The 22,505-nt window shown below is 41.7% G+C and overlaps 1 protein-coding gene across 2 annotated transcripts in view; it reads left to right on the forward strand.

Moving 5' to 3' along the window:
- Positions 1-22,505, forward strand: part of wnt7bb (wingless-type MMTV integration site family, member 7Bb) — a 45,820-nt gene that overhangs the window by 15,177 nt on the left and 8,138 nt on the right. The window lies entirely within an intron of this gene.

The raw sequence follows: 22,505 nt of genomic DNA on the forward strand, positions 1-22,505 counted from the left end.
CACCAACTTTCCAGACCGCTCGGATCTTCTGGTTCGAGTCGACTCGGCACACTCAGAACCGGATCCAAACACGGAGAAGCAGCAGTTAGTTTTTATGCTTCACTAATCCCGAACAATAAATAATTACTGGAGTATACATAAATTTTTTATGGTCTTCACTCCAGTGTTTTACAATTTTTGATGATTGCGATGATATCACTTGATAAAATATGTTTGTTTTATGTTTGTAGCATGTAAAGCACCTTGAGTTGCCCGCTGTTGAAACGTGCTGTACGAATACATTTTTCTTGCCTCGGTTGGTTTGAGGTTGTGTTACAGGGTTTCCATTTTGAGCTGATTAATTGAATGGAGCTCTGCTGGTCGCTTAAAGTTTGGGAAATTGCTTTACGACCTAGCTCTGCTTTACTATTCAGATGATTTTGGAGGAATGTACGCCACACTTTTCAGATTTTAGCCTTTAAAAACATATAAAATATGACATTCTGTCCTGCTTTACAAGGACACGCAACATTGTTGTTGTATTACACAAACTTACAATAAAAAGAAACGGTAGCTTGTGGTTGTTATGTGGTACAAATACTTTTTCCAAGGCTAGGTATGGGTTGAACCGCTTTAGCTACCAATAATGTAGTCAAAAAATTGAAATGCGCTTGTCTTATTTACACAGAGAGAGAAAGGGGGGGAGAAAAGCTGCATAATGCATGCCATCATATTGTCTTGATTTTATGAAGAATCTGAAACATTTGGTACCAGTCCCCAACCCACTGAACCCAATGACATGTGTCTTCAAAGGTGCCAAACCCAAGCTGTGCGCATCACGCAGCTTAAAACTTAAACCAGTAACACCCAATCTTTTTGCCTTTTTTTTGTTTTGTTTTTCTTTCACCAACAGCTTCATGTACTGCCGATTTGAGCCGGCCTCAGTCAGGAGGGACTCGCTCTTCAAAGGCGCTTTGCTTTCTGTTGAAGCAGTTTCTGCTCCTGACGGGGTTTGCAGCGCGTCGCCGGCGGGCCGACGGCGGCGTCCTGGAAAAGCTACACGCACAGAGAGCCGCGCTTCGGTCCTAATGGAGAAATTGTACGGTTGAAAAGTTATATCTCAAATGATGAGACGGCTAACGGTGTTATTGCAGACGAGTCACGCTGAGCCAGAATTAGACGGACACATCTGTTGTTAATCGAGTTAAATTGGTTGTGTCCGTTCCTGGCCGCTCTGTGAGGGAAGACGGTGCACAGCGTACAGGAATGTAGGCGAAGAGCTGGGAAGTAGTAAAACGTGTAAGTGTAATTTTGTTGTCCGTATTATTTGTATTTCAGATTTCCATTTAATATGCTTTTTTTGCTGGTATCCTGTTGGTTTGACGGTGCGTATAATTGTTGGTTTTCTCTTGTGCTAGCTTAATTAATGTTAGCTTTCTTGACAAACGAACCAGGTTAGAGTTAGCATCAGCAGGCTAACTGCATTCTTCACCTGCTTTTTGGTCCGGAACATCTTATGTGGATTTTTCTTTTTTTGCTTTAGTTTTTTTCTTCTTTACGTTTGATAAATACCCATCTGGAGTACACTTATACAGAGAGTTTTATCTCACTAAATCTTCCTGCGTTAGATCATGACAGAGTGTATGATTGGATGGTAATGAGATAAATTCGTTAAAAAAATATATAAATACTTTAAGCTGTGTGACATGGGTCAGAGGTCTTTTCTGAAGCGTCTCGCAGGAGTTTATTTGCTTGTTTCTGTAGGTATGTTTGTTGTTGTTGTTGTTATGATGCCAATTATTCTGTTAAGTTCAAAACTCCCCCACTCTAGGATGCTGTCCTCCCTGCACTGCAAAAAAACGTCTCTAATTTACGGTAAAACACCGGCAGCTGTGGTTACCAGAATTTCATTGTATAAAACCGTTAAAGTTTGGTAACTTTTATTGGAATTTTAGCGTATTGAAATGATAAAATTCCAGAATTTTATTGTATTTATGCAGAAAAATTTGCAGTATAAATATAATTTTACCGTATAAATACAATAAACGTCTGGAATTTGTACAATGTTTCTGGCAACCACAGTTGTCAGTATTTTACCGTAAATTAGATATGCTTTTTGTTTTAGTTTTACAGTGTGTACTTCATAATGTGGGCGGCGTTCTCAGCGTTGTGAGTTTACCGTTCCCCCCCCCTAAATAAATCGGTAATTATGGCAAAGCACTTCTACTTTAGTTTTATGGCTCCAAAATTTAAAGCTTTTGCATTTACAAACTGTAAATGTAAACTTTTTGTCTTTATGCTGGTTTTAGATTAAATGTTTTCTGTACTATGAGTGACCTTTCAACCTAAGTCGGTACAAGTCTCATTTTGTTGTGAACTGTGAACCTCCAGAAGGTGTTTTGCCTTTGTTTTTGGGTTTATTCACATATTTTGCATTAAAACACATCCGTCCTTCCTGATCAATATAGCTGGACATTCCTGTGGCGTTTAGAGTTATAATTATTTAAAATGATTTAAAACGGATGAATGTGGCACATCTGAAAGTTGTACTCCAGGATGAACCAGATTTGTGGAGTCCTCTTCCTGATATCTTGACTGATTTGTTTGGATTTTTTTTTTTCCATGACGTCAAACAATGAAGCATACATCCACAGCCGGGCCTCCATCTAACTCTGTTGCTGCATCAGGATCTTGTCGTGCAAATAGAGGTAATTTTAATGATTCTCACTGACATCATTAAACCGGAAAAGTTTAGTCTAGTTATTATTGCTCAGTGTGTCTGCTGGTTTCGATTCCAAATTTCCTAATTGTTGTGTTTATTTAGATGATTTCAGGCATATTTTTTCCAAAATTTTCCTGAAGTCATTCACAAGGTTTTCTGCCAGGAAGTAATTTATAGACCACCCTGAGTTCATACTGTGTATTTTACTCTAATATTTATCAATGCTTTGGTACAAATACCTCATATGGTTGTTTAAACGATTAGTGTCGTTTCTCTCTGCAACCGTTTGATGCTGATGGCGATTGAGTTTGAGGTATGAAAACTTTTTTTTTTTTAAGGTTTTCTAGGGATTATCATTTGGAAACGATTTTGAAGATCATGCATTGTTTTCTTTTTTCTTCTTCCACTTCACAGCGACGCGCTAACTTTGTGTTGGTCTAAAAATCCCATTAAAATACATGGAAGTTTGCGGTTGTGGAAAAAGGTCGGCGAATACTCTCGTGTGTCATCATAGGAAACTGCGTAAGCCGCAGCAGCTGCAGAGCTGCAGCGTAGCGCAGATGCAATCAGTAGAAATTAAATGAACGTTTTCTGCAAGCGCCCCAAATTTTTCGAGAGGCGTAGAATTGCATTCTTGGTTGTTTTGGTATATTAATCTTTGGTGGCGCACGGCTGAAGATGTACTCGGGTTTCTGTAGTCGCGTTTGTACATTTCACAGACTCTTTGGTGTATGAAGTTATAGAGCACAGTCCTCCGTTGAAGTCTTCCTGTTGTGTGTGCGCGCACATCTGCAGACGTTGGGAACATCGTCATCACAGTGAAGCTCAGGAGTGAAAAGCTGTTCCCATTTTCGGAGATCCAGGCTTAGTTCTGGACTCTAAAGATGAATTTTTCTCTCTTTATTTTTGTAGAGAAAGAGAGAGAGAGACCAGCAGACCACAACTGTTTTGCATTCTCTCGGTGTGCCGCCCGCTCTTGAAGGCGGTTCTGGAGCCGCTCCACAGCGTTACAGGGAGGCACGCATTAATAGCTGGGTTATTTGGCGTAATACGAGGTATTTTGATTAGGAAGAGATTAATTTCAGTGCCTTATGAAAGCATTTATTACCCTCAAACTTTCCCACATTTTGTCACATTATAACCGAAGCCCTTTATGTGTTTCATTGGGATTTTATTGGATCGTCCAACACAAATTGTTGAGCGGAAGAAAAGAGAGAAATGGTTTTGGTGTTATTTGAAAGTCTGAAATGTGAGGCTCGCGTCTGTGTTCAGCCCTCTCAGTCAATAAGTTGTAGATTCGCATTTTTCTGCGATTGCATTTATTTTTAGGGGATTCTGTGCATTTGATACCCGATGGATTTTTAAAAATTATTATTATTTTGAACATCATTTAGCTCAGCTAGAGTGAAGGCAGAGTTTTGTGAACATCATATTTCGAGTCAGATTCTCAATTTGATTTTGGTCTCAACTTTGACTAGGCCATACTAACGCGCTGCCGTTTTCCTTATTGAAACCAGGAGCGTCGAACATCAGTCATTAAGATCCCATCATGTTTTAAACGATCGCTGCTCCAACACAGCAGACTCAAATGGCTGTCATTGAGTTTTCCAAGAGCTTCATATTTGTTTGATTCAGGTGAGATAAACCAATGAAACATGAAAAACATGCAAGACCATAATCCATGAGGACTCATTTTGGAGTTGCAGCTCTGGCCCTGTTTATCCTTTCAAGATTGTCCTGTTTTAAGCTTCCATCACTTTTTCCATCAAATTCACTTTTGGTCATCTGACCAGAGCTGATCTTTCCAAATGTTTGCCGTTTCTGTTCCAAACGCTGCGTGGAACTACTGACAGCTTTAGTTTAACAACGGCTTTCTTCTCGCCACTGTTCTGACAAAGGACTCGTTTGTGGACTTTTACGACTAGCAGTTGCCATGTCAACAAGCTGTTCCTCCTGTCTGCTTAGGTGAATAGCCGTGTCTTTTTAGTTTTCCATACGCGTCGCCCTCCAAAGCATGAAATAATGCCCTGATATAAAACTCTGTGTAACTTTTTCTTCTCGACTTGTCTGCTGTTTTTTGTCTCTAAGCATCTCTGAGGTTTTAGGAGTCAAGTGTCTTCTAAAGACAATTGCTTGCGCTGTTTTTTTTAAATATGGTACATCAAAGTTAATGAGATTAGTACAAATGCATAACACACATTTCAGATTTTTATTCATTTGGAAAAGTGAATTAACTACCTTCATGTTCGGCTTAAAGTTGCACAAAAATGTCGAATGAATGATTGGGGGTTATTCGTTTTAATGTTTTAATCACAACATTAAACATTAGATAGGTTCATCTAACCTTGCATTAGATGAACCTATGCAGAACATCTAATCGGTGCCTCTGTTCTGTCTCAGTCCCTAATATTTTTTCTCCGGCTGACAAACTGGAAAATCAACACTGTGAAGTTTTATTGGATTGAAAACAGGGAGCCTAAGAGGATCTCTCTTTCCTGTGCAACAACTGACGTTCATTTCCTCGCCCTGCCATCGCCACGGCGGCTTTGCGGATTAAATCATCCTGCCGCTAAAAGAGATTGGTGTTATTGAGCCATTTGCAGTCTATGACGGACTAATAACAGAGTTATAGCCAAATCCATAAGCCAGTCAGGATGAACAGAAAGCCTTAAGTGAATCACGCTAGCTGAATAATTTTTAATTTTTTTTAAATATCTTCCTCTATTTGTTGGTGGGGATCTCTTTGCAAAAGCTCCGTTTGAGTCTGCAGAACAATCCCATCATGGATACATTGTTTGGCTCCAAGTGACATTATCAAATTGTTAGATGTATTTGTGATTTTTTGTTTGGTTTTTCTCTCTACCGCCTTGTTTTGACCGGGAAAGCCTCGTCCTGTGTGCTGCGGCGCATTCCTCTGGCTAACCACCTGTAATAGAGATGCCCTTCACTTAAAAGACCTGCCTCTGAACACCTTACGGCTCTTTTCAGCGCACTTGAAGTTGGCGATTAGAGCTTGAAAGTGGACACCTTTCAACGGCTACACTCAGCATCAAAGGCCAACACTGGACCCCTTGTCACAAAATGGCCTGCTCCAGTTACTCCCTGTTTGACTTTCCAGCCAGTTTGTCACCATCCTGACTCTTTCTTCTTCTTCTTTTTTCTTTTAATCTGAAAGGGGTTTCTTGTTGTGCTGGCAGTGAAATATGACAAAAGTTAACTCATCCCGCCTCTGGCTTGTTGCACAAGAGCAGATGAAGCACTTGGAATGGATAAAAAAAGTACAAGTAAAGACCTCAAAGTGAAGGTTTACCGTTTTGAAAGTGAGTTTCTGTGAAAAAGTTAAGTTAACATCTTACCTGCAGCCGACAAGACCAATGATGTCATTTTCATACTTTATACCTACTGACTCTTGGCGGGCCACCTTCTTGCCTCACTAGCTGCGTTTCCATTACAAATGTGCGCAGAAATTTGGCTACATTTCGCTAATGCCAACAAAGCACAATTTTGCTTTTGTTAAAATCATGTGAATACATTAGTTCACATAAGTCGTTAAGTCACGCCGCGTCGTCATCCTCCTACCGTCTCCTGTTGTCGTCTTTGTCTTTCCTGCCAGTAGGAACATCCTGTTGTTGATCGCGCCACTCGCCTGATGTGAAAATAGTTTTCCCATTGCAGTTTTGCAAAATTCATTAATTTTGATACGGCTGAAAAACACCACCTCATCCTACGCGTTTATTTTTGGGGTTTTTTTTATCCAAAACCAAGTTTTTCCAAAATCCTTTCAATCGGGAAGGATTTAAAATCAGGAAATTTATATGTTATATTAATAACCAATGATTTGACCACAGCAGTTATAATTTGTAATTTATGTAGAATCTCTACTTTAAGGTGTAACAATGGAAAAACAACATAATGGATTTTGATAAAACCGATTTTATTCTTGACTCTTTTTGGGAAAAACAAGACGAACACAGAGGAGATGTCAGGATTACAACTCGGTGTTTTACAGTCGTAATTTATATTACTCTGATTCCTCTCAGAAATAAATAAAATTAAAAAATTACTTTTCACTAGCAGGAGGCATGAAATAATAAAACCTTTTGCGTTCACTACATGTCTTCGATGGAACATCAACCAACACAAACAGGGCAAATGTGTGTTTGCTTCATTTCAGTTTTAAAGTGATTAATGATAGACCTATCTTGAACAAAAAAACTATAAAATAAAAATAAAACATGCTAAGTTACTAACTTATGCTAATGACTGCGTTATTTGACTCAGGTGTGTCGCAGCAAAGATATCTTAACAGTTGCAGGACTGGACTTGAAGACTCCTGAAATAAAAATGTGAACCATTTCTAGTTTAGATTTACTGATAATAACAGAAAAAGTGACTTTTCTGAAGAGGTTCTTGTTTTGGTATGTCCAGGTGTTTTGCATAGTGGCCACTTGGAGTCTCTGAACGGCGTTAACTTAGGATTAACGGCAATAAGTATGAACTTCAAAAGGCCGTAATCCCGAAATCTTTCATCGTACAGTCACCGGTGAGGGCTCTAGTGAAATGCGATACCTCGCGGATTAATGATCCTTATCCAGATTCACAGACGGCATTACTAAAGTTTAGGAAGTGATGCATAAAGAAAATAAAGAGCTCATCTTGTCCTACTGTGCATGACGAAAAGGAGTCAGAAGGAGTTGCATGTAAAAAAAAAATGCTTATATATTAACATAAAATATCAAACTATGTTTTTTTTTGTTGTTTGTTTTGTTGGAACCACGCTCCAAAACAAAGTACCACACAAGTAAAAGTTGAAAAACTGTTAAAAAACAAAACAAAAGATCTTTCCATGCTCCACATGCACAGACAGGTAAACAAGAAACTCTCCTCTGTGCACGCATGCATTTATTTTCTTGTTTTTGATGATATTTCACAAGTGAATGACATATTAGCAAACGGTAGTGCTAAATAAGTTTCCACTCGCTGCTAAAGGATAACAGCCTCTCCGTCTTAGTCCTTTCTGCCAAGTTGGCAAACATTAAGCGCTTTGCTTCAACCTCAAAGTCAGCATTACGGAACGAATTATTTGAACATAATTTGAGATTTGAACATTTTCATCATCCCGTTTAGCGCCATCTTCTTTCCTCCCCCCGCCCCGTCAGGAGTTCAGAGTGTTGGTGACGACAGAGGCAAATTCACCTGCCAGGACTGCAGGGCTCCGGGGGGCGAAGCGGCACCTAGTCAGATGAAGGATGCTGAAGTCAGCAGGTTCATTGAAAACCACTTGTGTGGAAAGAACTCCCAGACAGGCACGTACTTGGTAGGAAGCTGAAGAGTTCAGGCTCCTCAAGGCAAGGAAGGGGCGGGGGGAGGTCAACCTAGGCAGATAGTGCCAAACATAAATCAGGATTGGCTTTCGTTTCCAAATTTCAGGAAGGGAATGCTTGAACAGGCGACGGGGTTAAGAGAGGTGTGAGGGTGTTTCTGCTTCGTAACATGGCTTTGCAATACCACATTTACATTCAAGGTATTGAAGATTCCTCCTGAAGTCTGGGAGCTGGCACGTTGAGTTTCTGGAAGTACTAACTTAACTGAGACGCAAGAAGGAAAGAGGTGGAGTTCTCGCAGAGGAGCAGAGTTGGGTAGTAACTGCTTTCAGGAGTATTTTACTATGCTTTACTTTGTACTTTTACTTCAGTAACTTTATTATGAAGTATTGGTACTCTTACTTGAGCAAACTGTCTGGTGTGAGTAACTTCACTTTAACGAAAAACCAGCTTGTTTCAGCTAAAAATGTCACCATATTGCGACACACAGCTGCTGGTTTCGTTAAAGGCTCATACGTTTTACATTGAAAGAAATCGATTTGTAAAAATTTTTTATTTTGTCTGAAGTTGTCATTTTGTAATTATGTTCTCATGAATTACTTTCATTTTGGTTGTTAAAATACCAACATCTCCACATCACTTTGAAATTATTAAATGATCAATGTTTTGATCACTTACTCAGGGCTTGAGCAAATACTTTTTTACTCACTTGAGTAATTTCTTGGATGGCTACTTTTTATTTTACTCTTACTTGATTACAGTTTTTAGGCACTCTCCCCATCTCTGCAGAGGAGTTTGAGTACTTTAGTGTGTTGTCAGGTTCATGGGGATGAAGAAACGGCCGTGAAGCATGCCTCTTAGTTTACCAGTGGCATGAAACCTTCATACAACCTTCTAAGGTGGCTGAACTTTACCTTTCTCCCTTTGGCAGCGCGTCCCGATGGGAGGAGACAACCCAGGAATGCTTTGGGATCTCCTATAATGAGTGGATAAGATGAGGCTTATGGGCAAATGGATGGAATAAGGTGACCTTAAGAGTGAGCGTGTGCATGCATGATTATGGTGTTGGCTGCAGAAACGCATGCGGAAGCTCTGTTCACCACCTCTGGCCTGTCGAGATGAGAACGAGCCTCACGAGACCCTGAATTGGTTCAAGAAAGAAAAAAAGTGGACGGATTTGCTCTAAATTATGGATAGTTCATTTACATTTTAATCAATAAAGTTTATTTGTATGGCATATTTCAACAACGACTAAAAGGGCTTTACATCATAAGAATACACACACAAAAAAAAACATGGTGCAGTCGAAAATTTGAGAAACCAGTAACAAACATTACATTTTGTCGAGTGCCATCATCAAAATGATCAATACATACATAGATCAATACATATGTGTTGATCAATGTTCCAGTGGTTATGGGTCAAAAGCAACTGTAAACCGGTTACGTTTTTACTCATGTTTAGCGTCATTTACCCTCGGCCAGTAACTTGGGTTGAACTGCTCTCTAAGTCAAGAATAGACGGGACAAAGAAAATATGTGGCGTGATATTTGCATTTGCGGAATTTATTTCCCGTCTCATTGCCTAAAGCTTGCATCCATCCATCCACCCGTTGCAAACTTTTGTACTGAGAACTTAGGAAAAGTGAGCCTCGAGGAGTGCAGACGTTTGACTTGAACAATGTGTAGGAAGTCCGTATGCGCCGCGGTACACGGTCTTGGTCTGAGGACGACAAAAAACCCTCGCAGATAATAAATGCGCTGGCCGAGCTCCTTCCACTTCTCGGAATCGACACACGGTCCATTGTGGTGAAACCGTATCCCGGCAGAATGCAGAAAGCACAACAGCTCGGTCCAGCCGAGAGGCTAATAATGAGCGGCCGAGAAAACCCACTCCAATGGCCGTGTGGTTCCGTGCGTGCTTTGTTCCCTCGTTTAGACAAAAATCCCGAGCTGAAATATTTACTCAGAGCCTGACCGTTTTCTCCTTATAAATCAGCTGTGTTTAAGAAATGCAAAAAAACACGCGAGTGGAAAATTATCAAAAGGATAAACTCTCGCTGCTGGTCGGTCAGTGTAACTGGAGCCACGGCTACAATCAAACCTGTTATTATTCAAATGATGAATTGATTGAGAAGTGAAATGAATCTAGAAGAGCAGTTGTGTCTCACCTTGTTTGAGAGGGAAGCTCCACGGTCGAGTCTCTCTAACAAACGATACAAATACAGTGTTTGACATACGAGCCTAATCAGTTGACAGTGAGTGTTATGTGCAGGACTTAGCTTAATAATGACAGTCCAGGACTCATTCTTCACAACTGGAGGGGGGTTTCAAGAACGCACAAGTGGATACTCTGACTTGACTCCCTAAAATCCCATCAATCTTCCCACTGTTGGGAGTTTCCCTCTTTCCCTCCCTCCATTTCTGGGATTTCTTTCACTCTGCAGGCGAGTTGCGCTTATCAGTTGGGATACGTAATTTTTCACTCGATTCTGTTATTCCCCCCCGTGGGTCGAAAAACAAGAAAGACTGTCACAACCTGGATCATTCGCGTACGCGCTGACCCGTCTTTTTACAGCTGAGCTACCAGCTGAAAGTGCAGATTCATTCCCATGCCTTGCCAAGCGCTTGACACCATGCGGATAACAGCGTGGAAATGACGCGTGCATTGTGTTATGGTGGAACGGTGGCGGATAAAAGGCCTATTTTTCAGCTCATCATCATGCGGGTAGCGGTAATCCTCCCTACCCTCCTCCATGCGAGTCCAGAGAAAACAGTGTGACGGTATGGATGCATGTGTGTGTGTGTCAGGTTAGGGTTCCCCCACCGTAGATACAGTGAGGGTAATCATGGTTTAGTGCAGGTCACTGCTCACTAGGGGTGGGAATTTATCGGATCGTTTATCATTTATTGTGGTAAATTTCTCATGATAAGATTTTTCATTTGGGGTTGTCAAAATAAATTCCAACTAATGACTTTTAAGCAACCCAAAACTGTCCGTGTTGTTGGGATTGTCCTCTGTTTGAGTATCAATAATTATAAACAAAAATATTTGATTAAATTCAGTTTGCAGTTTAGTTGGTACAAATTACACATCTTTATGTGACTGGTTTCCTAAAGGAGCATATTATATCACGATAAAACTTTTAATTCATGTTGCTCACCTCCAGGATCAATCAGGTTTATTTGTATTTTTGTGTTTTTATGATGTAAACTTTGAACTGCCTTGTAAGCATCAAAATGTCGTTGATGTGCTTCTGTCCAGGGTGTGGCCCCCTTGCTGTTGCTCATTTATCAATTCTGACTCCTTCCCGGTTAGTGTGGGTGTGCCTGGAGCAGAGATCCCACCAAATTCTCTCAAACCCACCCACCGTTTGTCTACAAACCCCCGCACTCCTGGTGCTCGTTGTGGACGCTGGTCCTCCGGGGGTTTGGCCGGGGATCTCTCTCCTGTCGGTACATGCGTCGTTTTGGCCCCTGTCCTACCCGGCCCCGCTGTGGGCGCTGTGTTATCGGTGGAATCTACGTCCGTCTGAGTCTGCCGGTGACAGAGACAGACGCGGGAGGAAACAGGATGCGAGAGGATCAACTGTAATCTCGCAGCGCGCTTTGTCTCGCACAATCCCAGGCTGATCGGTGTGTTCTCTGCACGCTGGACACTTGCATGTGCCAACAATCACATCGCTGCTAGCCTCTTTAGCCAAGTGGGGAAGAGTTAGCCGGTCTGGGGAAAGGAGACACTTGCAGGATGGAGAGAGTCTTTTAGCAGAGATAGACGATTGATTGGTTATAGGTTGAAGAATTGAGAAATGTACCTTGTCTCCTTGCTACAACCAAAAACTTCAATCTATTTTATTTGGATTTCACGTGATACACCAACAGAAAGTAGTGCATAATTTTGAAGTAGAAGGAAGATGATGTGTTGCTTTCAAAATTCGTCGTTCGTCAGTATTCAGACTTCCCGTCCGAGTCACAACATTTAACCTCTCCAAGACATGGCGGTTCACATACACCAACATCACATACATCAATTCTCTGTTCCAGAACACCTGATTCAAATGATTGCATGACCTCCTCTGCATGCCACCAAGTACTGCAGAAGCCTGTTAGTCACCCACTTATTCAAGTCTGGTGTTTGTGCAGAAGAAGGGAAAGACTTAAAACTGTCCTACAGAGTCAGAGCCATACAGGTCAAGACACTTAAGGCAACTCTGGAGGAGCTGCAGAGATCTAGAATCTGTAAGCAAGACAACTCATTATGCACTAAATTTGTCTTCCATAAAGACAAATTTGGTCTTTATGGAAGAGAAACAAGAAAGTCATTCCTGAAAGTCTATTTTCTTTAGCAAAACCCATTAAGAGGTCTTACGGAAGAAGGTGCTCTGAATAGATAAGATAAAAACTGAATGTTTTAGCCCAAATGGAAAAGCTAGGTGTTGTTATAGCTGAATTGTGCTAGTGGAGACAAAGTGATGAGGAAGTTTTGTGGGATAGACATGCAGCCAGATCTGCAACGATTACCGCAAACTAGACATGCCAAAGTCCACCAACTTTTTGATACATTGCTTCCTGAAACACCACTGAGATTAAAGTCCACCTACAGAGCTGAATGACATGTTGACGAGGAAATTCGGCCATTTTATTCAGCTATGCTGGAGCAGATGCATTCCAAAGCTAATGGACAGAAGCTCTTGACTTAGACACCTACAGCACAATCCAGCTAATCCAGCAAACAGCGGTTCTAAAACTGCAGAGGCAAAAGAAGCTGAATACAAATGTTCGTCACACGTTTCAGGTTTTTGCTCGTAAAAAAATGTCTTATTTTTGTTCCACGTCACAACTATGTGCTACTTCCTGTCATATACCTATGCATTTCATCTTTGCTTCGTACGTTGGGTTTGTATTTTCCGTATTTAGTTCTGTTTTCCCAGTGTTTTGGTTGAGTTTCCAACTATTCCTTGTCTTTGTAGTGTCATTTCCTGAACTCAGCTCGAGCCGCCATTAATTTCTGATCGACTACATTCACCTGGCTTGCACGCCACAACCACACCTCCACCAGGCTCTCTGGTTTCTTTGGTTTATTGCTGCCTTCTGTTGCTCCCTTGTCCTCAAGTCTTTTTTCTTTTTTTTTTCCATTGTTGAATCCAATTTTCTGCTCGCCATCGTCCTACCCTACGCTGTCACGTTGCCAACGGCGCCCTCAACAAGCTTTACACATGACACTATCGCATAAAGTCCCTATAAAACACATAGCCGTTTGCGGTGGGAGCGTGAGAAAATAAGTTGGACCACATTTTGGTCGAGCATATGGAAATCTCAGCTCTGGAGAGCTGTTTTGTAATGAGAAAGGAAACGTGTAATCAGCGGGGGTATTTGACTGGCTGATTATAGTGATAATGATAAACGCATCTTCAGCTGTATATCTCAGTAAATATGTTTTTTTTTTTTTTTTTTTTTTTTTTTTTGACAAAGACGAAGCGAAGTCAAACGGGATCAAAACGGAGGAAAATCCTCAACATTCACCTCACTTGAACCTGATAATTGCCCCCGCAGAGCCCCTCATTTTTTCAGATCCGAGCAGGTGAGGTCCTGATTTGGTGTCATTATTAGGATGAAAGCAGGGAGGGAGCGAGGGGAGAAGGATTTGTGCTTGTTTTAGCAAGTCTGAGCGTTCAGTTAGAAGGATTTATATCCACCTCGGGGAGCTCAGAGAAGAAAAAGGATGCTTTTGAAAAATGTTTTCTGCCAGCACAATTTTCTATGCCTGGGAGACAGCTTACTTAAACTCTCAGGGTTTTTAATACTCTACCGCCAATGCTGAATACTCTCATAATTGGGTTAGCTTTACTGCTTAAAGCCCTCTTCATTATATGAATCAAACCCGGGGGGGAGGGGAGGTAGGGGTTGGGGTGGTGGGACCCATCAGTGAGCGGCCGCGCCAGAGCGTGCCGCTTCCTTGTCTCGCCGTTGCGAGCTCTGAGGGGAATGTAGAGCCCGGTTCTGGTAAAACAATATTATTTTATTGTACAGGAACATGGCTGTGCTAATTCCTCGAGCTGAAAAACCTCACAGACCACAACTGTGTCTATAATTTGCTAGGAGCATATGTTCATAGCAACGGTACATAAAGCGGAACGGAAAACAGTAGTGGAGAGGGCCGCAGTCAGTCCAGTGATTGGTATACAAAGCTCGGGGTTTTCCTCCAGCTTTCCTTCCCTTTCTCGGGGCCCCGGAGACACACTTCCAGGATCGGCTTGGCTTTGGTCGCAGCCTATTTTTGGTGCTTTCGGTGTCACAACTTTATGCCCTCGCTCCTCTTTTCCTTTGATGGAGTTGACTGGGGCTTCTGCTCATTATCATATTCATATTTACTCGGCTGCTTTGCTTTGAGTTTTCCGTGCGCTGTTTTGTTTTGGGGGTGGAGACGGCAGAGTCGATTCTAACCGGATGAACATAAAATGACGAAAGTACTGACCCCTCCCTCCTACAGATTCCTTCTGTTTATACTTTGTTGCACTTAAATACTACAGATTGTTGAACTAGTTCTAATATCAGACAAATATAAAGTGAGCACTTTCACTTTTTAGACGGGGGCTGAGGGGATGACTCAAGCTGAAAAACTGCGTACCAGCATCTTTAGTGGCAACAACTGCTGTCTGATACAAGATTCAATCATTTTACTGATCTCCGACCCAGAACCGCACAGCATTCTGGGGGATGTAGGCAGAGGAAAGGCTCCAGCTGCTCAACCTCTCACAGGCAGCTAACTGTGAGGAGTTAGCTGGCTGTCAGCTAAGCTAGCTGACAGCTAGCTTAGCTGCCAGCTAGCTAGCAGCTCGTTCTTTGGTTACCTAGCAACAGCCTTGTTGAGTAATTTGCGCAGCAGCAGCTTAAGTTTTAAGCCTCAACTGCTTAAAAATAGAAAAAGCAATGTTGTGGAGGGAAAAATGGTAAAACAGGAAAGGTCACCCAGTGTTTGGCAGTTAAAACAGCTAATTGATAATTATCAATATCGATTGGTATGAAACGTTCATCAGTTATGTCATCTTCAGCAGATGTGTCTTTGACTAGGATCTTCAAAAACCCCTCTTATTTTGTTGCTTTGGCATATTACATTGCTTTATTTACACAATTTATTGTAGAAAATGTATACATCTATGAGGCTATTTTACATTTTGAGCTTTTTTAGAAATCTTTTAAGCGGCATTCTTTAGCTTTTCGTTATCCAAGGAAGCGTGTCTCTACCAAGCATATGACAAACGTTGAACCTTAACCTGAACTTCAGAAGTGGAGTTTTTGGCGCGTCAGGTTTATTTAGGTTCGGGTTGCGTTATGTCAGACACGAAAACGTCTCTGATGATCGGAAACATGCAAGTCAAAAAGCGAGGAAACTAATCTCCGTTTTCACTTGGGAAACACACGGCTGCTTTCATGACCGGGATCCATTCAGACATAATCAGTGTAGAGACTCCTGACCACCAGCAGGTGACACTTTCCCCTTTGTTCTCCTTTGTGGTGTTGTTTGTCTGCGACGGGATCTTCTTGTTCCTAACGGACCCGAGGCTCAGCTGCGTCGCTGTCCGGCTGAGAGGTCTTAGTCTTACGCAACCCGGGCCTCCTGTGTCCTCGGGGTGTGAGTGCACGTCTGGGAAGAGTGGACTTCACAAAGCTTTCCCCTTCACTGCCCCGCCACAAACAGGCCCGGCTTGTGCGGAAAGGCCATTCAGCTGCGCTGCTAGACTCTGTGTGTGCGTTTCTCTGTTGCAAGGCTTTCAACTGTGTTCCTCTTCCATTCAGTCTTTTCTTTGTTTACCTATATATGTTTGGATGTTCTTCTCCGGTGCAGGACGATGTCTTGTTAAAGTATTCCCACCCCTTGGACTTTTACAACTTTGGTTGTTTTACAAGCAGAATCTTCTCTAAATTCTTTGGGGATTTGGGCATCGTCTACCTGTGAATTGTAAGGAAATTATAATATTTTTTACAACCTGAAAAATGTGTCGTGTTTCCACATCCAGTGACGGTTAGAGGCATAGCAGTAGTGCGTGTTTTATTCATACTGCGCCATTTTTTGGATCTGGTTCTTATTTTATGTTATTCTTTAATGCTTATTTTTATTTTCCTTCATAGTTTGTCCAGCTGGTTTCTGCTTGTGACCCATTATGTATTGTAATTTTTGCTCTGCAGTGCATCTCTGATGTTGAGTTGAATGACAGTAAGGATGACCTGAAGTTTACAGCTTTGCACATTAATCACTGCATACAGATTCTCGTTTGGATTTAGGGCTGGAGTTTGACTAGGCCATTCCATAGCATGCATGTGTTTGACCATCTCTTGTCTCCAGAGCTGCTGTCCTTTTCCTGCTCCTACACGCCTCAATGAAACGGCTTGAATTCCCCATCAGCAGTCATTTATTTAATTTGGCTTAATTGGAAGCATCGACCGTCTGCAGGATCCACGGTGAAGAGGAAACGTCTCGTTCCGAAACCTTTTGAACAGTTGCTAAGGATACCGCCTCTATAGGGCTGTGCGACACGGATTTAAAGTTTTATCATGATATTTTGTGGTACTATAAAAGTGACAATAAGACCTTTTTTTTAAACTTTTGTTTTAGGTAACCATATGACACACAAAACTGTCCTTCAAAAAAAACGGAGCTAGTTCCGACCAAAGCACCAGATTGACGTCTCCTGTCATCCAGCCTTTGATAGAAAGACACACATGAGGAAAACAATCATGCAAATGGAAATAATCAACCTTGTTTTAATTTATCACTCTATTAATTGATTTATTTCAGCAGGCCAAGCCTCAAATTTTTTTTATATTGCTTTATAATCTGTCCCTCCTTTAAACTCATCAGCGTCTTTCTCTGTGACCTGTCTGCTGCGTGTCTTGTTCTCCACGGCTCCGTTTGCTCTGACGCTCCTTAACGAACCCCGGAGGCCTCTGCAGAACAGCTGCATCTATTCTCAGAATGAATTACTCACAGGTGAACTCGTTTTACTCTGTGAGCAACTTCTGAAGGTGGTCGGTGGCACTCGATCTTACTTAATGGTATCGAAGTAAAAGAAGTTGACTGGAAAGAAATACACTTTACACTTCTAAGACTTTAATCAGTACAAAAAAAAGTTTATATTGCTAGCTGGTCTTTAGGAGAAATGTGTGGAGAACACAGTGGATAGACTGCAGCTCCTCCTCCGCAACACCGTGTAACGTCAGATCAATAGTTCTTTTAAACTCCTTTAACTCGACAGTTTTCATGTTTCAGTGTTTGTTTGAGCTGCACGCCTTTCTTTGCACTAGTGCAACCTGCAAGTGACAATTGGAGTCAAATTTCAGGACCAGCTGTTCTGAGAAGGGGGGGCAAAAAAAACTGTTCCTACTTCTAAGCATATACTGTGCACTGTAACACACAATATAGGGGAAAAAAATAAAAATAGAGAATTATGCATTCAGTAACAGCTTTTCCACACTGATTGGGTCTGGCTGTATTTCATATGGATTAGTAGATCCACTAACAAGGATCTACTGGTGTAAGTGATATAAAAAAAATAATAAAGAAGTGGTGCTGATGACATATCACAATATTACTGTGCAAAAGTAGTCACAGCTTTCCATATTTGCCTATTACACCAAAAAGGTCGGATGTATTTTATGGTCTGAATTAACACAGACTACAAACAGGAATAGATTGAAAACAATTAATTTTAATGCAGTATGTTTATAAGTAGGTTTATTCTGAGTGGAGGTGATGTAAAGGTTCATATTTCTTAGCAAGAGTCTGAAAGCTAAAGATTAGGGTGATGGCAAAGAGATCTTCCGAACAATGGTGTCAGTGGAAAAATGCAAGAATAATTTCTGACTATTTTGTTTCTGGGTTTTTTTAATGATACTACCTGTTGATTTTCTTAACCAGAAGCTTCAAGTAGAAAGCACCTAGTATCAAGGTGGTGGCTGCATCATGTTTTGTGTGAGGAGGGATGGTCAGACTTGATGGAGCAAATGGATAAGAAAGGATGTCACACTTTTTTTTTTTTAGGTTTTTGTTTGTAAACATCCCATAAACCCACTTCCAAGTTTTTTTGAATAAAATCTTGCAACGCTTTGCGGCCGTCTGTCACATAAAAATCCCAGCGCCACAACGTCAACGTTTCCGCTTGTGACGTGACAGAATGCGGGGGGGAAAAAAACCTCAGATGCTCTCTCAAGCCTCTCCGCGTAGTCGCGTACGGACACGAAAAAAACCCACTGTGTGTTTTGTTTGCCTCTCCACAGCCAAGCCTTTGTCCAAATCCCACCAGTATATCTTTTTTCCTTTTCCTCTCCTGTCAGCAGCACGGCCCAGCCTCGGTCTGTGATCAGCAGACAAACCAAGGCCTGTTGAGGTCAGCGGCTGTGTTAACATCATCCAGTTTATGCTACACCAGCGCTGCCTGCGCAGTATTGCTGGCTGTAAATCTCCCGTGCTGTGTCATATTCAATGCTTCCCTCCATCTCTAAACACAGATCGCCGTTTCAGTGGCCAGCCGCTACATCCTTGTATATAAATATATTTCTTTATGTGTGTGTGTGTGTGTGTGTGTGTGTGTGTGTGTGTGCGTGTGTGTGTGTGTGTCTTGGTTCCGACAGACGGTGAAAAAAAAAAACGAAAAACAAAAACATGTCGGGCATCTCAGCAGGGGCCGGTTTCCAAAGTGATGTGGGTGTTTAATGTGTAGGCCAAAAGCAGACTGACTCAGTATCCTTCAGTTCATTTTGTGTTGTTTTTTTTTGCTACTGACATGGTGGAATATAACAGGATATGTTTTGGTTGTTTATAACCTCCCACACCACATTTTGGGGAAAAGTAATGCTGATCTGCTTCGCCTTCCTTCTTGGCTACCGGAGCAGACACTTGCCACTAAACTCCATTAGACATCTGGTTTAATATAGCCCCCATTCTTCTCTCCTGGATGTTTCCAAATGCACTGAGGTTTCTCCAGTCAGGCCAACTTTCCACTGGCAGCCGGCGAGGCTATCCCAGGGTGGTTCCTGCTGGAGGACTGTCAGAACGTTTGGGGCTAAGGCTCTTTAGGGATTATCGATGCCCTAATGGGTGCGTTTAGCACAGTTCCGGCCAATCCGGGCATCAGCTTTACGGGAGTAAAGTGCAGAGTAATTAGCGCGGTAGTCTTAACGCTCGACTCATTTGACAAGCCAAAGCCAGCAAATTCTGCTTGTGAAGTTAGACTTTCTTCAGCCGGAAAGGTTTTCCAACCCCAGACCCGTCGGGAGGAGGAGAGGGAGTTCTGAGGGGGGGGGGGCAAAAACCTCAACAACCTCATCATCATGCGTTTCCCCCCGTGAACGGCGGAGCCCGACGGGCCCGGAAATGTGCCGAGGGAACCACCCTTTCTCTGGAAACTACCTTTGTCCTGTTTTAAACATTACAGTGTCACTCTGTTTGTGCATCCATGTACAAAATGCCTTTTAAACAGTGGATGTGTGTCAGGGTGGAGGCCAGTCACTTTGCGGTGCGTGCATGTACGTCTGTGTGTGTGTGTGTGTGTGTGTGTGTGTGTGTGTGTGCGCGTGTGTGTGTGTGTGTGTGAGGTAGGGGCAGCAGAACGTTACCACAAGCTGGTGGGGCACAGCTCTAGCTTGCTAACCAAAAAAAGCAAGCAGTGGTGAGTCAGTCGCCTCTGGGCAAAACCTGTGGCCATGGTATTAGCTGCAGAGTGCCAGTCCCAGGATGGGAAATTAACAGCAGCTTTGGGTGAAAACATGTTGGAGAGTTGAGAAAAAAAAAAAATTACTCCCGAGTCCCGATTGAGAGGTGTAAAAAGCCCATCTGTGGAGGAAATCAGCTGTAAAACAGCTGCAAACGGCATCATAAATGCGCTATAATTAGCAGTACATAAAAATAAATTAGTTTTTTTATTTAAGAGTCTCATAAAACATGGTACAAAAGGCAAAATAATCACCAAAAGGAAGTTAACGTTCAACCTTGGTTTAAATCAGACTGCAGTGATGTTTATTAACTTCCTCCAACTTAATATTTTTAGTTTTTTAAATATAGCGGGGGAAAAAAGATGCACATAGTTTTTTTTTTTTTTCCATTTCTCTCTTACATTTAGGTTTTTCTTTTTAAAGTTCATCAATTTTCTGCATCTGCAGGGAATGAAGAATGCAATTCATGTGTTTCCATGGATACCTTTTGTTGGATACCTAAATGAAGTGTTGAAAGCTATCGCTTTGTAGCGCTTTGAACATCTTTCAGAGGGATTATTAACGAGTGGTAATATTAGACAATAATCAGTTACTACACACTTTGTCTTCAACTACTTCCTGCTTTTGGTAAGCACAGCTTTAAGACCCCAAAGTTTAGGTTTTGCTTCATAATTGCTCTCGAGGGAGGATGGATCCATCCTGTTTGTTTTGGGTTTTATCTTTCACCGTACTGTCCAAATGTCGTGGCTGAAATCAAGCCTGCAGATTGCAGCCCCAGTTTGGAAGTGACGTTTTGCTGGTGCAGCTCATGAACTTTCAGATATTTCTGGTTGAAACCGGTGGTTACCTGAGCTACTGTAACCTTTCTGTAATGTTGACCCAATCGGTGCTTCTGACAAATTGTTTTTGTTTTAGTCCACGCAGCTGCAGCTCATCTGATGTTCTCGCATGACGTTCTAAAGTTATTCAAGCCCTCACTCTGAAGTGTGTAGATGGCTAATTGCGTTGAGTCGCTGCCTTGCGATTGGTTGATTTGAACCTCATCTCCCACGGTAACAAAATGTCACCACTGTGCTCCTGAATTCAGGTTTTCAGTACTTGCTCACGAACGCGTACTGTACCATGTTTGTTCCCAGAGTTGTCTTCATATGTTCCACTCCGCTCCTCTGAAAACCATTTAAGAAAAGCAAATTGTCACAGAGAGTTTGGGTTGTGAAAATTCAGAAATAATTTACCAAGGCTAATGCCAACAACTGGAGTGAAGCACAAGACAATCGGGGCTAACATTGTTTTTACTAGTCAATTACTCAATCAAATATTCTGATGATTAATCGATTAATTGGATGTAAAAAAAAAAAAAGACGTTGAACCAAGTAAAGCTGAAGCTGTACCACTTGAGGAGTTCTGAGTAGAATATATTTACAAAGATTTGTTTCTGTCTTCTATATATATTTATATACAGCTTTATCTTTTCTGCTCTGTGTTGTTCTTTAAACAAATGGCTTTTTTCTGAGTCTGTACACTCCAGTAAACGATTAATTGTTCACTAAATTAGTTTGTGATTATTTCAATAATTGATTAATGATTCGTTGTGGCTGCATCTGTGCTCAAGTCCCACAGACATGTCAAAAGACGGCATGACAAGATTATATGAGTCAGAGCTGAAACAATAAATACTGACCATTTGGGGGGGAAAAGTATTATGTAAATTCAACTCTTTTGAGCTTTACATGGTGTTGTGATGTCATTTCCTCATCAAAAACATACCTGGATTGTTGCTTTGATTCTTTCATACATGTTTGAGAAATCCTTTAGTCTCCCGTGGCAACCAGTCAGCTGTGCAAAACGCCTGATCTCACCACGAAGCTCGGAGTTGCAGTCTCCAAGCTACGGCCTCACCGAGCAGCCCTCTCCTTCCCCCCACTCAGCTCCTTAAGACTAGCTGGCAGCAATTAGCAAACACCTGGAGGAACTGCACATCTGCTGAGCTAATTATGCAAGCTAATTCTCAGTGTAACGCTGGTAAAAATATTAACGGGTTAATAGAGGAGCCGTGTCATGACTTGCTGCAGACAGAGTGCTGAAAAGAGCAGGAGCTTCTTAAAGAGACAGAGGCCCAATTTCAGGTCTATAAATTACAGAGTCAAATTTTTTTAAGGCATATTTGGTATATTTTTATATCAACTCGAGGAGAAGAAATTGACTGTGCTATTAAATGGCACTTTGTGCTTGGAAAATAAATAACATTGCCCCTTTAAAAATTACAGCTGATTGGTAACAGAGAAGCGTTTTCGGCCTTCAGCTCTGAACTTTTAAACATTGGTTGGATTTTTAAATGTTTAAAACTTAACCACATACCGAGACCTTTCTACAGAAGTCATATTTATACAGGACACCACAGACGAGAAGATGGACGGACGGATAGATGGCAGCAGCTAGTTTTTAAAGAATTAGAATCGTTAAGCCTGAACATCCATTTATTCTAATACACTGCTTCCCTTTTCCACCAGAACCTGAGAGCTGCTTAAATCAAAGTCCATACTTTCCCTTTGTCCTGGAAACTCTGGAAATATATATATATTTTTTAAACTAACGGCAGCAGGGCCAAAACACAGACCTGGATCAGCCCGACTTTTCCACCAGCATTAATATCGGCCCCAGCAGATCCAGCCGCCTCCATTATCACGTGAACACCTTGTCACCGCTGGACACGATGGAGCGATTTCTCCTCATAAACGAGGCGCGCGTGCGTCAGTGAGGAGAGGGGACCCG

The sequence above is a fragment of the Poecilia mexicana genome, unplaced genomic scaffold (genome assembly GCF_051168715.1).
Source record: "Poecilia mexicana isolate PSO_F unplaced genomic scaffold, ASM5116871v1 scaffold_6, whole genome shotgun sequence".
In the NCBI taxonomy this organism is placed as follows: domain Eukaryota; kingdom Metazoa; phylum Chordata; class Actinopteri; order Cyprinodontiformes; family Poeciliidae; genus Poecilia; species Poecilia mexicana.